General features: G+C 37.9%; 1 protein-coding gene and 1 long non-coding RNA gene across 2 annotated transcripts in view; both read right to left on the reverse strand.

Annotated features, from left to right (window-relative positions):
• Window positions 1-15,263, reverse strand: part of LOC115821691 (tumor necrosis factor receptor superfamily member 14-like) — a 99,987-nt gene that overhangs the window by 17,528 nt on the left and 67,196 nt on the right. The window lies entirely within an intron of this gene.
• On the reverse strand, window positions 2,334-3,047 carry LOC115820030 (uncharacterized). The gene is made up of 3 exons (XR_004025562.1): window positions 2,986-3,047; window positions 2,639-2,764; window positions 2,334-2,542 (listed from the first exon to the last, which is right to left on the reverse strand). It is a non-coding gene; the product is annotated as an uncharacterized LOC115820030 (long non-coding RNA).

The raw sequence follows: 15,263 nt of genomic DNA on the forward strand, positions 1-15,263 counted from the left end.
TTACAGCATGTGAGATATTTTGTGAAATACATAATTTCTTGGGTTATTACGTGAAATACATTACGTCATGTATGATGATTCTGGACCCAGCTCAAAAGATATTTGTGTTGGCACTTTCTCCTTTATATTAGATCATTGCTGAAAACAAATGAAAAATACCCGCGTTCGACCGCTCAGATACACTGTTTTAGAATTACTCTTTGGTAAATGAAACAAGAAGCTCTACCAAATATATACCTTATCTTCGAAAACAATCTAGTTTCTTTTTCTTGAGTGTAAAATTTGTTACACAGTTGTTCCTTGAAAGGAGGTCTGCATCAAACTAGCCAGTCTGGTAGCAACAGATCAATGGACACGACAGTTTGTTTTCTGAAAATCGACATTATTCGTTTACATACAGTTGATATCTTAAAAAAAGAAATGGGTACAATTTAACATAAGTTGTCCATACCTTCGATGGTTTGTATAGAGTGCGATATCGTCCGCGTTGTTTGTTTTTCTTTCAAGGCGTTGCTTTCGGTTTCGTTGTGTATAAAACTGCAGAATGAACAGTGATAGTTTGATTGACAAGGACCACACATTGCACAACGTTCTCCATTCACTTCATATTCAGCTTTACCACATGCACTGTGATGGAGAGCTGAGAGTTATGAAATAGAACCATTGTACATAAAAAAGAGCAGTATTAACATAACAGCATAAATTGATTTGATACGATTTCCCAACAAAGAAACACACAAACAAACAAACATTACCGGAGTATTACAGGAGGAAAAATAAGATAAGGAATTTAATGCTATATTAACATAATATCATTGAAATGTCAAATATGTAAAAGCTTTGACCTATGTGTGCGCAAAGGTAAACGTTGAAGAGAACCGTTTCATTGTATTGCTGTGACTATTCGAATAGAATAACTTAGTTTCACATTCAGAACGCACCAGTCATCACTAAGTCACTTGAAATATGCAGGGTTTGCAAAAATGAAGTAATAATGTCGGTATATTCTGTCTTGTAAGACACATCTTACAGAAAAATCTTTGTGAGAGATTATTAACCTCCTCTGACTTAAAGAAAAAAAAAGTCGGCCATTTTCTCTTTACACGGGACGTGACTATACAGCCTAACACATCGAAACTAAACGAAACTAAACAGGATGCCATTATATGATAGCTAAAACGTAATTACGACAACCTGTAACATCGCAAATGTTTTCGTTAAAACAAATGAACACAATTACAGCACCTGAGGTATTTTGTGAAACATTATCCTCGGCACAAGACCGTTTAAGGATCACTCTTTTATAAATAAAACTCAAAAAAGAGTTATATAATAGGAAAAAAAACAGCTGGAGAAATTGGAGCCACTTGGCTGATCTTGGATTGCTGCAGTAGTACAATGACCTTGAAAAGTGACAAAGTCAAACTGAGTTGCATATACCATGGCCGTTTCTGCTCCCTGTACAGTCTGACTAAAAGCCACCCTAAAATGGCAACGGACTTTAACAAGATACTTGTGATAGCTAAAACTGTAACATGACATCAGACAATATAGTGTATTCAAGCACACGATTCGACATATTCCCTGTGAAGAAACAACCTCACACATACACACACACGCTCAGTAGGTTTAATAACAACACGATGAGAGGTGAAGTAGTAGCTTCAGATGTTTTGCATACTCTCTGGCAAGAAACAAAACCAGCATTGACAGTATAGTGACAAAGTTCACAAGTATCCTGTCCAAACTGGCCGAGGCAGGAGATTTCTCAGGAAGAAATCTCCAACATTCCCACTTGGGCACTCTCACGCCCCTAACTTCCCCCAGAGTCAAAGTTTCTGTCTTGAGAGCTTGGTAGATTTTTGTAATGACAGATTTTTAATCTGTTTTTGTAAAATACATACATACGCAGTGTAATCAGCACAAGTTCTGTTTTATGTATACAGATCATTTTGTACGATGAGGGAGATTTGGAGAAGCTTGTCATGAGAGTTGCTCATTCTCGGAGACAACAAACTTCAGATGTGATGAATCATTTACCTTTATTACATGATCATGGGAGAAGCTCACCTCAAGAGATGAAGCACAGTTAAGGAGTGCAGAGCTTTTCATACATTAAGACAACTTTCCAAAGGCATGTGTAGGGGTATGCAAGATAACTTTTCTCATGGAGCACTGAATACTTGGGGTTCACTCCCCCAGGTGTTGCTGACACACAGAGACCTTGTCTTATACATAATGAATGTTCATTGTTCTAACACACAGCTATATTTTGCAGCATACAGTAATTAAACAAGCACAGGTCCCATGTAATATTAATACTTCATCATGACAATACTCATGAGACACATTTTCATTCTAAAAGTTACAGCCATAAAGCAAAGCGATATTTTTCCCACATGAATTATCCAGGATTATTTTGAATATTCAACAGCTGCTCTACAGCTGTGCTTGTGTTGGTCGATGCAGTAATATCCTTTAAGTGGTTCACAGATGGTGTCTGCAGTAGATGTGCACTCTGTCTTTGTTCTTAACCCTTCCACTGCAAAGAAAAAAAAATTGTGTAAATATAACAGTGAGCTGGTCTCGTAATTGTATCGGAGAAACGCAATGTGATTAAATAAAAGGACACACTCACTGGGATCACAGACTGTACATTGGAAACAGCGCATTAGTCCATTGGGTAAATCAGTGAAAGTAGATGGAGAACAGGGTATACATGATGTAGATGTATCATCAGTACAATGTTTGTCCACATGATATCCTGAGCGAAAACAAAAATCAATATTATGTTGTTTTGTTTTTGTTTTTCCAAAAACACTCCTGTTAATTTTTTCTACTATAAACCTGTGCTTTAATAAATAAGTACTATCTGTGAACATTTAAGTCATATATTTGTAACAACTTGGTTTAGACTGGATTCTGTGACAACTCTTGATTGAATCTCCTCTGATCATTTGAATGAACACTGTTAGTTTGACTCACCGGGCTCACACATAGAACAACATTCTCCATCCACTTCATATTCAGCTTTACCACATGCACCAAGACAGAGCTGCAAGTTATGAAATAAGGCCACTGCGCATAAAAGATAGATGTGCATTATGATCATAATTATCCCCTTTTTAAGATCTGATGTCCTCAGGAACTCTTAGGTTCTTCGTTCTCAAATGAGGCCACTCTTAACGTCTGGAGAATTGTCTGAAAGAAAAGAGTTGAGAAATTTCCCAAGTGAAAATTACACACTGGCAGGAAAAGAATGAACCAGAAAAAAAAAAAAAAAACAAGGAAAAGACTACAAGTGAACAGTAGAAGCAACAATTTTTTTGATCGCTTGACTTCACAGCATAAATGAATTTGATGCTTTATTTCCAGCAAGAACAAAGATGATCGCCGTAGTACGAAAGAAAAACAAGTTAATGAAGTTTTTACACTTGTCCGTCTGACTGTGAGGTGGAACTGGTTTGTTATTTCTGGATGGCGGCAGTGACACAGTATTGTTGAAATCGAATTTGTAAAAAATCTTTGACTTATCTATGACTTAACTATATTCAGAGGTTAAAGCTGACATGAACCACTTCACTGTACGGTTGTGACTATTCAGATTAGAATAATGTCCGTTCCGCGTTCAGAACGCATACGTCATCGAAAATCATTTTAAACATACATGCTTTGCAGCTGTGTATGAGGGTAAATTGCCTATGTTGCAAAATGCGAGAGCTTGTAGGCTTGATTTTGAGAACTTGTGAAATACGATGTGAGAACCTGTAGAACAAAAATCTGAACGCGTATGTATACATTTTCACTTGTAGAAAAAAATGCGAACTTGTATGCTGAAATTTTCGCTTATATAGAAATATTCATACACCTGTGTTCTGAATGCGAAGTCACAGAAAAAAAATATTCACAGATGTGTAGACTGATAAATACAGTGTCATCTGCAAACTTGTAACCCAACATTTACTCATATATATATATTTATTTTGAGTCCATTTTCCAGTACAGCCACAAGTCAGTGATTTCAACCACAGCTTGGTGATTACAACCTGTCGAATCGGGCCCTGCAACTTCACATCTGCGTGCCTTGACTTCTGAAACAATTCTTGCAATAAATGCGTTGTAAAAACCAACTTGCACTTGTAGCTCTGAAAGAGAGAATGTAAGTGCACGACCCGTCCCCGGAAGCAGGATCCATTTTGCACATTACGTGGTTAGGGTTAGGGTTGGGGGTGGGGATAGGGTTAGTTGACCTTTACGCAAGCTCGCGTGTGTGCAGAGCTTCTCGGGCAGCCGGGTCGGATAGAGAGAACAGAGCGGGGGAGCAGAGGGCGGGGGGAGAGCCAATCAGAAATCAGAAGACGAAGCGCTCTTTTCACCTCTGCGGTCTTCAGCATCTACGAACTGCAAAGTTAGAGCCGCTATTTCTGATTGGTTCACACTCCGCTCCATACGGTACCTTAGTTACGGGCCCTCTCTCATGACATGAACAGTAAAAGCAGCGAATTCCATGATTTCTTAACTTCACAGCATGAGCGACATTGATAAGATTGTTCTCACTAGAAGAGAAGTATCAGTGCAGTACAGAGAGAGAAACAAGGCGGTTTTTATGTTAGTCCGTTTGGCAGTGAGCTGGAGCTAGTTTGTTATTGGACGACTGCCGTAACACATTTTTTTTAAAATATAGGCTATAACAGTTGTGACTTATCTACGACTTCACTTTATCCATAGGTTAAGGTTGAACTGCACTGTATGGTTGTGACAATTCAACTTAGAAAATACCAGTTTCACATAAAAATGCTCAAGTTATCTCTAAGTGGTCTCAAATATGCACGCTTCGCAGAAATGCAGCAACAATGTCTATATACCCTGTACATCCTGTCTTGTAATAGTTGCCCCCCGCCCACCCCGTTTAGGTTAACGGTATCTCTGAGACAAGAGCAAGACTATGAAGAGATTATTAATCTCCCTTCACTTTATTTACAAAAAAACAAACAAACAAAAAACAAACATACCACTTTCTCTTTACTTTGGCCCTGAATACATAAGCGACAATGGCAAAACGAACCTGAGCAATATTTTACTACAGGATCCTAAGACTAGAATACAACAGCACGTGGAACTTAAAAAGTATTCGTCGGCATAGTTCAACACGTGAAAGATACTGTACGTGGGATATTTTGTGAAACATTGTAATGTATGATGATTTCGGCTCAAACACAAAAGACGGCGCTGGTATTTCCGCATTTATATTAGTCCACTGCAATTTAAAACCATCCTCGACGAAGAGCTTCGCCCTTTGTTCGACTGCACAAACAGAGGATGTATGAGGATCACTGTTTGATAAACTAAACAAGAATCTCGATTTGATATGCAGTCCTACAATTTTAATCGAGAACAATTTGATTCAATTTTTTTTTGTATTTTGCATAGCCTATAATGTTCTCTAGATAAGACGACTGCCTCAAACTAAAGCATAAAGTCTGTCTCGTTAACAACAAATCGATGGATACAACGGTTTTATCCTCTGAACCAGCCTTTCTTTGTTTACATGTAGTTGATAACAAGAAAAAAGAGTTCGCGACAAATCAAGATAAATTATCCTTACTTTTGATGTTTTGTGGAAGCCGATTGTTTTTTTTTCTGTCTTACCTCCAGGTAACACACGGCTACAAGTATTGCAATGTGATGCTATAAGGTATGAATGCACTACTTCCTGCTACGCATTCATAATTAAGCAATGTGGCCAGTTGCCAAGACAACTGTAAAAGTTCCGTCTGTATGCATCGATACTTCTCAGACTGTTCAGTACCGTCGGAGTTGATTGAACCTTGTGTTGTCTATCTCAAAGTTCATTTTGCTTAACAATTATCAGTCGCATCAACCCGCTCTGTGAATTCACTAAACATAACAGATATGACTTGGAAGAACGGTTTTAACTGCTGTGGCAAGCTGCTCCACCATTCTTGCCACTCAGTTTCAAGCTGCAAAATGTTTGACTACACAATTGAATAAAATCGCATTTTGCGTGGTTCTCACATAGGAATATTTCAGCATCCTGTCTCCTCTCCTCTCTCCCCCAAATATCGCACATTCTGGCCACGACTACTCAGAGAAAGACTCACTCACGTGGGATGCTGAAAGAAGCTGAATGACAAAGCAACTCTTATCGCTTATTTGGCTTATGTTTTTTTGTCTAATGTGAGGATCAGATTTCGGCAAAAAAAATAAAGCTAGGAATTGTGTGATAAGCAGAACAATACTGTCACGCACTTGTTCTCACTCTCGCCCTCTACTGGCTGTTTTCTGTTTAGTCACTTCCTTGCGTTCCTTGGTTCATTCCGTTAATTATTCGGTCATTGCCCACGCTTGTTTTGTTCATCAAGCCTGGTTTATTTTTGGTACAGTTACCCCTGCCATTTCGTTGTTTCCTTGTGAAGTGTTAAGCTAATGAGACTCGTATCTGATATGTGTTCCTCCATTACACCGTGTAACAAATTTTTACTTTTTTTTGTTGTTGCGTCGTCAGTGTTACCAGTTGCGTATTCCCAAAAAGTATAGAAAATGGTTATTATTCCGTTGAAACTTTGCTTTTGCGACCTGGACAATGATATCTTGAAATGTATCTATTTCCAGAGGGAAAATGGACAGATTTCCTCAGTTTCATTCACATAGTGTCAGGAAAAAAACATATCAAAATTATACATGTATTTATACTAAAATCATACAAAGGTGACCACAAAAGATTTAGAAGTGAATAGTTTGAGATTTACGATAATACTGTATATCACTCTCACGAATCAGTCCCCAAATATAGCCTCCCATCACATTCTTGTCATGCACTCCCTGGTAGCAGCGTTCAAAGTCCAGTATATCCTGGCTGAAGCCCTGAACCACTGCAGCAAAGCTGTCCAAAGCTGCTTTCTCCTTCTTAGTGGAGCTTCTTGAGGAATTCTTTGCGCTCCAGGATCTTCTTTATCTTTGGTCTGACCAAGACGCCGGCTTTGACCTTTGCCTCAGACAGCTTAGGGAAGAAGTATTGAATGTAACTTGAAGGCTGCAGACTCCTTATCTAGGGCTGTGACAAATTGTTTCATAAGGACCAATTTTACGTGCAGAGGTGGCACTACCACCTTCCAGGGGCCCACCAGTGGCTCCCCCTCGACGTTGTTCCTCCCCGCAGAGAGCCCGTCCAGTGGCCAGTCCCGCTTGTGGTAGTGCACCGCGGTGTCCCTGCCGTCAAAGCCGGTGTCTTGTGTTACACAGTGTTATCTAAGTCTGAATTATTTTGTGTCCTGCTCTGTCCCTGTTCTGTCACAAATACACTAAAGTTAAATCAGATTTACAATCATCACCCTGTAAAGGAATTTACAGCACATTAATTTGAATAACATTAGGCAAACAATAAATCCTTTTTATCTCTCAAAATGACAAGACACAAAGTGGTAGTCAAATGATTTTATTTATGTATTTGTGTGTTTATATATATTGTATTTATTAAGATCAAACGTTTACTTGGGACATCACAAACATCAGCCTCTTACAGGAACTCTGATCTCATCTTAGTTCACAGGGAACAGGGAATGTGAGAATGATAATGGTTGACTTTTCCCGAAAAAGAGGGCAAAAAATTTATGTAGATGATGCTGCAGTTTTCTGTTAAGAAAAGTTCTAAATTGTTGAAGATAATATTACATAATCAAATATTATTTATACCCTAAGTACTATCCCAGTATTACTGCTCATATTCTACTATTACCATACTGTAAAAACTGAGTCATCTCCCATCCTGCCCAGTAAGGTTCCTTTGAAGCACCTGTCAAACCACTTACAATGAATCCTTTCTCCTGACTAAAAATAAACCAGTCCATCCCAGTCTCTGTATGTCTGTGTGCCAATCTAAATTCATCTATAAGTGCAGACATCAGATAAATGTGTTCCCAGAACTTCAGATAGATATGACAGCGTAGCCCTCTTGTGTTTATAATCGTTTAGCGTACATATAAATAAAAGAATTTCATTTAAACGTCCTTGTCTGGGGTTCTGACACACACACCACGCAAACAGCTTCATTACTCTAATCAGTGTCTCTCAACTCTACAATATTAACAATCATGTTCTCTCAACAATATTTCACTATTACCACAGTCATACTGTAACACACATTTACCACAGTAATACTGTAACACACATTTACCACAGTCATACTGTAACACACACACATTTACCACAGTCATACTGTAACACACCTTTACCACAGTCATACTGTAACACACACTTACCACAGTCATACTGTAACACACACTTACCACAGTATTACTGTTACATTCTAGTATCACTATTCTGTTACTTTGCACGGTATTGTGGAGTTTTACGAGGTACTCCTTCATTACTCCTGTGGATACTGCAGTATTAGTAACACTGAGAAGTGAGTGCAGTATGTGAGAGAGTGTGTACAGGTGAAACAGTATTGCACATAACACAACTGTAACTTTCTATTCTTTTTTGGTAAAGACAACCATGGAACAATATTAAACAGTTGGTCTTCACTGTGCTTTTCCTTCACTATACAAAAACTTATAGTATGGTGATCCATGTTGGACGTTATGAAACAGAATTATTGTACAAAAAATATACATTTTGAAGATCACCATATTCAGTTCAAGACACTGGCATAACAATCCTTCATTTTACTATGACACGATTACACTCTGGAGGTTACGAAATGTTTTGGATGAACAATGAACAGCATTAAACGGAAACGTGTCACATTTCTTCCTCTTGAAGCTGCTGATTTTCATCACACTCTCCATTTGACTTTTGTTCCATTGGCGGATTGGATTGTAAGGACACTGCCTCTTTTTCCTTCAACAGGTCTGACGACTCACCGTTTGTTTTCACATTTTCTAAAAAGTACAGAAGATTGCATGAATCAACTGATGATGCCAAGGTGGTCAAACAAATCAGGAACAGAAACGGGAATAACTGTCAAACGTAGTCTGTAGTTTTCTGATAATCTGTGCTTAGTCATTTGTACTGTTCTGAATTCTGAGGAGTGTGTTACGATATTTGATAAATGATGATTGATGTAACTCATAAACCAACACCAATACTGAACTCCATAAAAAATTTTTTTTGATTATAACACAAAGGCTTATGGCAAATATGCTGATCCTACGAATTTTGGATTTACAAATAACCAGTGGAAGATCTTTTTTTGTGCCAATAACAAATAAATCCTCCTCCCACCGTCATTATAACAAACAAAACACCAAGTACAATGGGAACTGTATATATTTTGCTCCCCTCAGTATCTGGTGACTGTGTTCCTGGCGTCTCACAACACCATCGGTGAGATTGGTGTTGGAGTTCTCAGGCCTGTCAGATTAAACAAAATCACATTATTATTTTGGTTCAATGATTAATGTGTTACACTGAAGAATCTAATTGTAATAGTGTCACAGACAATGCTAATGTATGGTAAACTCACTGTGTATGTGGTAGACAGGATGTGAATGAACTGTGTCGCCAACACAGTCACCACACACAGTGTCTGTATCTGCTGTTCCTACAAAAACCAAATAGAAACAATACAATGTGTCAACAATGGAGGACAATTACAGCTGACAGAACTCTGCTAGTTTACTACTGTAAACAACACTGATTGGCTGGATAGTTGTTCGTTTATTTGCTTAATATTTACTTACTTATGTATCCATCATTTTTGACTATTTGTGAAATATGACATGGGCATTTTATTTGGTTCCTAAAACATGCTTAATTAACACACACAGACCTCTCTGTATGATGTATTGTCCAGGTTTACATTTTGAATGTTCAACAGCTGCTCTACAACTGTGTTTGTGTTGGTCAATACAGTCATATCCTTCACGTGGTTCACACATGATACATTCTGGCCATGATAAGTCAGAAAAAGACTTTCTAACGTTGGATGCTCAAAGAAACTGAATGACAAACCAAGTTTTGTCTTTTCTTTACCTTTTTTGTCTAATGTGAGCATCATATTTTGGCCGAAGAAATAAAACTAAGAAGTGAGTAACAAACAGAACAATGCTATCACATCCCGGTTCTCACTTTCCCCGTCTACTGAATGTTTTCTGATCGCTCAATTCCTTGTTTTCATTGGTTCATTCAGATATGAGCTCATTCTTAAGTGCAATTTAATACTATCCTCGACACGGATCTCCGCTCTTCGTAGAACCTCACAAATGCACTGTATGACAGGATATCAAGTTCACCACAATTAAGTGTGGAGTATTAACTGGCCATGGGAAAGATTCCTGCAGAATTATAGCTATCAGTAGCGAATAAAGAAAGTCTATGACTATCAGGTCTAAGCCAAGTGGTGTAGACACTGGTTGAATACAATGCGAATATCTGAATGAAATTTTTTGTGTCCCAGTGATTTTTGCACAAAACATATGAGATAATACCTGAAAAAATTGCTGATGTACTGAATGATGAAGAAAGAGAAATAGGTGGTGGTTTCTGTTTGAACTCAATCTCTGATTAGAGCGCTTTAACATGTTGTGGAAGACAGAGGCAGCCATAATCTCACAAGACCACAAGATCACGAGACAAGCCAAGGGAATCCATAGATAACTCCATCTGATATCAACCAGAAGATTTTCAAATGGTTGAAACCAAACAAATTCCAGAGGAAAAAACATCAGTAAATGACACACCTGCACTTTTGTGAAGGTGCATCAGGATTAGACTGAGGGGAGTGACCAGACTGGTGGAAGTCATGTATGTTCTTTAGCTGTGACATATCTATGTCAAAACTGGGCCTTCTATTGCAGAACCTAAGGGAAAATGGGCTTGCATACTGTTTACATCAGGATAGATTTAAAAAGGACTTCCACACACTGACAGATATTCCAGTTTTGTCTCAACTGGAACTGTCCTTCCAAGAGAAAGGAAAGAAAATTCTCCTGTATTTTAAGAACAAGCTAGCAAACAAAGGACAACCTGTTGTCTCCTCTGCTAATGACACTACTGAGGCTCCACAGGGCATCCAGCTCCTCCTGACATATTTCAAGTACAAGAAAGATTCACCTCCCATCCAAGCTGATGTAAGTTATAGGATGTAGCCTATTGGCATCAATCAGATGCACACAAACAGCATAAAGAACCGTATTCAGAATTTCTACTGTGATTTCATCTAAGTTTCATCTAAGACTTTTGTTTTGTGAGTGTCTGCCAAACAAGCTGATTCAGACAGGACATCTCTTTCCCCTCTCATTAGACAGCACAAGACCGATTGTTTTTTGTTATGTGTCTTTTATTGCATCATACATTCTTTCCCACGATGACAGTTTGTATAAGCCATCTCATAAAGCAGGCATATAATAAAGTAATCACAGAGCTTAATAACACAAATTTAAGTTTACAATCAGTACATCGGTATAAGGGAAAATCATTTCCCTCCATACTTCTGAACATGATGTACAGCTCATTACAGATACAATTTACAATTTGGCATTTTGCAGACCCTTTTAAAGCAAAGCGATTTACAATTAGTACGTCAATGAGGTTTAACGACCTCATAAGCAAAGGATTGCAGTAGGAATCCAAATGAATTATATTCATTACCACACTCCTGTACATCCTGCAATGATAGAGGCAAGGTTAGTACAGAGAGGTTACACAGTTTAGTTCATTCAGCCTGTTTTCTTATAAGTATTAAGGAATGTGAAAAATGGCTATGTTTTACACATAAACATGTAGATCTACATCTGACATTACTATAGTGCTGTTACACTGCACTATATCGCGGATATTTAGGATCCTTATTGCGTTCTCCTTCTGGATTTGGTCTCAGTGACTCCCCAGCACCTCCATCTATCCGCCTCCATCATCAGCAGCTGTTTGTATTTCACATCGTTCAGTATTTGATGAACTTGTTCCTGGCCTTTTTTCCCCATCTCACAACTTCTATGGAGTTCTCTTACCTGTCAGATTCAATAAAATCACATCATTATTTGTGTTAAATGATTAATATGCTACAGTGTAGAATATAATTGTAATAGTGTCACAGACAGTTCTAACGTACAGTGAACTCACTGTGTATGTGGCAGACAGGATGTGAATAAACCGTCTGAGTAAGTGTCACCAACACAGTCACCACACACAGTGTCTCTGTATGCTGTTCCTACAAAAAAGAAATTGAAAAGTTACAGTCTGTCATTAGCACAGGACAAATACAGCTGATGGAACTGTCTGTTAAACCCAAAATGTCTCTGCTACAAAAAGCAAATGATGCTTTGTTCACATATTAAAATGATGTTTTATTAATTTATTTATGTTTTGCTTTCCTTTTTTGGCTATTTGTGAAATTTGACATGGACATTTTATCTGGTTCCTTAAACATGCTTAATTAACAAACACAGACCTCTTTGTATGATGTATTGTCCAGGTTTACATTTTGAATGTTCAACAGCTGCTCTACAACTGTGTTTGTGTTGGTCAATACAGTAATATCCTTCATGTGGTTCACAGATGGTGTCTGCAGTAGATGTACACTCTGTCTTTGTTCTTAACCCTTGACCTACAAAAGAAACGGGAATTGTGTAAATATAACAGTGAACTGGTCTAGCACTTATATCAGAGAAAGTCAGTGAGATTAAATCAAAGGACAGACTCACTGGAGTAACAGACTGTACATGCGAGACAGCGACTTAGTCCATTGGGTAAATCAGTGAAAGTAGATGGAGAACAGGGTATACATGATGTAGATATGTAGTCAGAGCAATGCCTGTAGACATGATGTCCTGAAAGAAAAGAAAAATCAACATCATGTTCTCTTGTCATGAATATTGCTATTCTTTACCAAAAACTTTTAATAACACGTTTTAATAACACGTCCTATCTGAGAAAACTTTAAGTCACTTATTTGAAACTGTTTAGTTAGCCTGCATTCTGTGATGACTCTTAATTAAATCTCTTGTGATCATGTGAACGAACAGTGATAATTAAACTCACCGGGTCCACACATAGGACAACATTCTCCATTAACTTCATATTCAGCTTTACCACATGCACCGATGCAGGGCTGAAAGTTATGAAATAGGGCCATGGCGCATAAAAAATAGATGTGCATTATGATCATAATTATCGTCTTTGAAGATCTGATGTCCTCAAGAACTCTTAGGCTCTTCTTTCTAAACTGAGGCCACTCTTAATTTCTGGAGAATTGTCTGAAAGAAAAGAGGTGAGAATTTTCCAAATGAAATATTATGAACTGACAGGAAAGAAGTGAACCTGAAAAGTATAAACAAGGAAAAGATGAAGTAAAAGTAAAATGAAAAGATGAAATGATTGTTTGGACCTCACAACCTAAATAAATTTGATTTTTTTTTCTAGCAATAAAAAACATGATCACCCTAGTACAGAAAGAAAAAGAAGTTAAGGAAGTTTTTTACATTAGTCTGTTTGGCTGTGAGGTGGAGCTGGTTTGTTATTACTGGTTGGTTGGAGTGACACAGTATTGCTGAAATCTAATATGCGAAAAACTTTGACTTATCTATGACTTCACTATGCTGAGAAGCTGACATGAACTGCTACACTGTATGGTTGTTACTACTCAGTTTAGAACATGTTCGTTTCACATTCAAAATGTATACGTCATCGCAAATCGTTTTAAAATGCTTTGCAGGAGTGCCGATAAAATGTCTGTATCACCCGTCTTGACTAATTTTACAAAAATACCGAATATTTGTGAAATGTTATGGAGCTCCTTACACTTTGTTTGAAAGAAAAAAATGGCCATTTTCTCCTTACTTTCTCCTTATAGATATTCACTACTAAAAGCGAACCAAAAGCGCAATTAAAAACAAAGATTCACATAAGGACCCCTCTGTTCCCTAAAACCGTAATATGACGACATGTGATACTGCAAATGCATTCGTCAGCTCATTTCAACATATTTACACAGTGCGTACATGCAATGGCCCCAGCACAAACAACATACCCCTGGGACCTCCTCGTTGTTTAGTTAATACGCACTCATTGTTCAGTACAATATAAAGTTCGACACAGCCCTTTATCCCTTGGCAGAAGGCCGTTTTGGGTTCACTCTTTTACAAATAAAACTCGAAAAGGGGTTACATCATAGGAAAATATTTCTGAGGTGTTAACAATCTCCGTTCACGTTATTGTTACATACCGTTTCACTCTGTCTTCGATACAGGCCTTTTGGTTTTGCGCGACCGCACAAATAGCCGACGTCGTTTTAGTACCACTCTTCGATTAATAAAACAATTATCTCGACACATTAAGTACTTTTTAATCGAGAACAAATTGGTTCATATGTTGTATGTAACGTTCGTTAAACATGACGACCATTGAGAGCCAGGCTACAAAGCCTGTCTAGTTTTTTGAAAAGTGCTGTATGAGTAAAAGTGAAAGTAACAACCCAAAAGAATCATCTCGATGGGCGCGACGATTTGTACTCTGAAAACAAACATTATTCAAACATATACGTGATGGTCAGAAACTAAGCAATGGTTACAAATGAATACAAAGTATTCTTACTTGCAATGTTTGTAGAAGTCTCTTTCTTCACTTTTTCGAAGCGTTGTAGTCAATTTTTCCACTTAATTTTCCAGACTTTTGTCAGGCAATCTGAACACTCGAGATTACTCACATGACGGTTCTTTCAGTGGGGGCGTGGCCACAAGCGTCAGTCTAGTAGTCCCCCCCACTCATCTTATTTAATGGGGACTCACATGTTGGTTTTCCAAGGTTACTTTGGTAGCCTAAGCGTTATTTCGAGAATGAATTAATGTGTATGAATGAATAAATCCCGTAAAATAAAACACATATAATTTTATGAGTTTGATTTTGTCTCTTTTGTGGGAACATTGTGTTTACTCAAACATTACATTACATTTACATTCCATTTAGTTAGCTGATGCTTTCATCCAAACAGATTTAAAAATGGGGAAACAATTCAAGCTCCAGTATAGTGAGAGACCCATTAGTAAGCACTAAGTATTACATCTATTCAATGGGGTTGAAGTGCAAGCAATAAGTGTGAGTTTTCTTTTACAATGAGAAGCAGGAGATTAGGTAGAGAAGAACACAGTAGGTGTGAGTAAGGCATGTTAAGGTGTTAGAGGCGTTAGTTCTTAGGGGAGGAGGTGCCCTCGGAAGAGGTGAGTCTTCAAGAGGTTCTTAAAGATAGAGAGGGATGCACCTGCTCTGATGGCAGCTGATATCTCGTGCCACTATTGGGGAACTAA

The sequence above is a fragment of the Chanos chanos genome, chromosome 9, assembly GCF_902362185.1.
Source record: "Chanos chanos chromosome 9, fChaCha1.1, whole genome shotgun sequence".
Classification (NCBI taxonomy): Eukaryota; Metazoa; Chordata; class Actinopteri; order Gonorynchiformes; family Chanidae; genus Chanos; species Chanos chanos.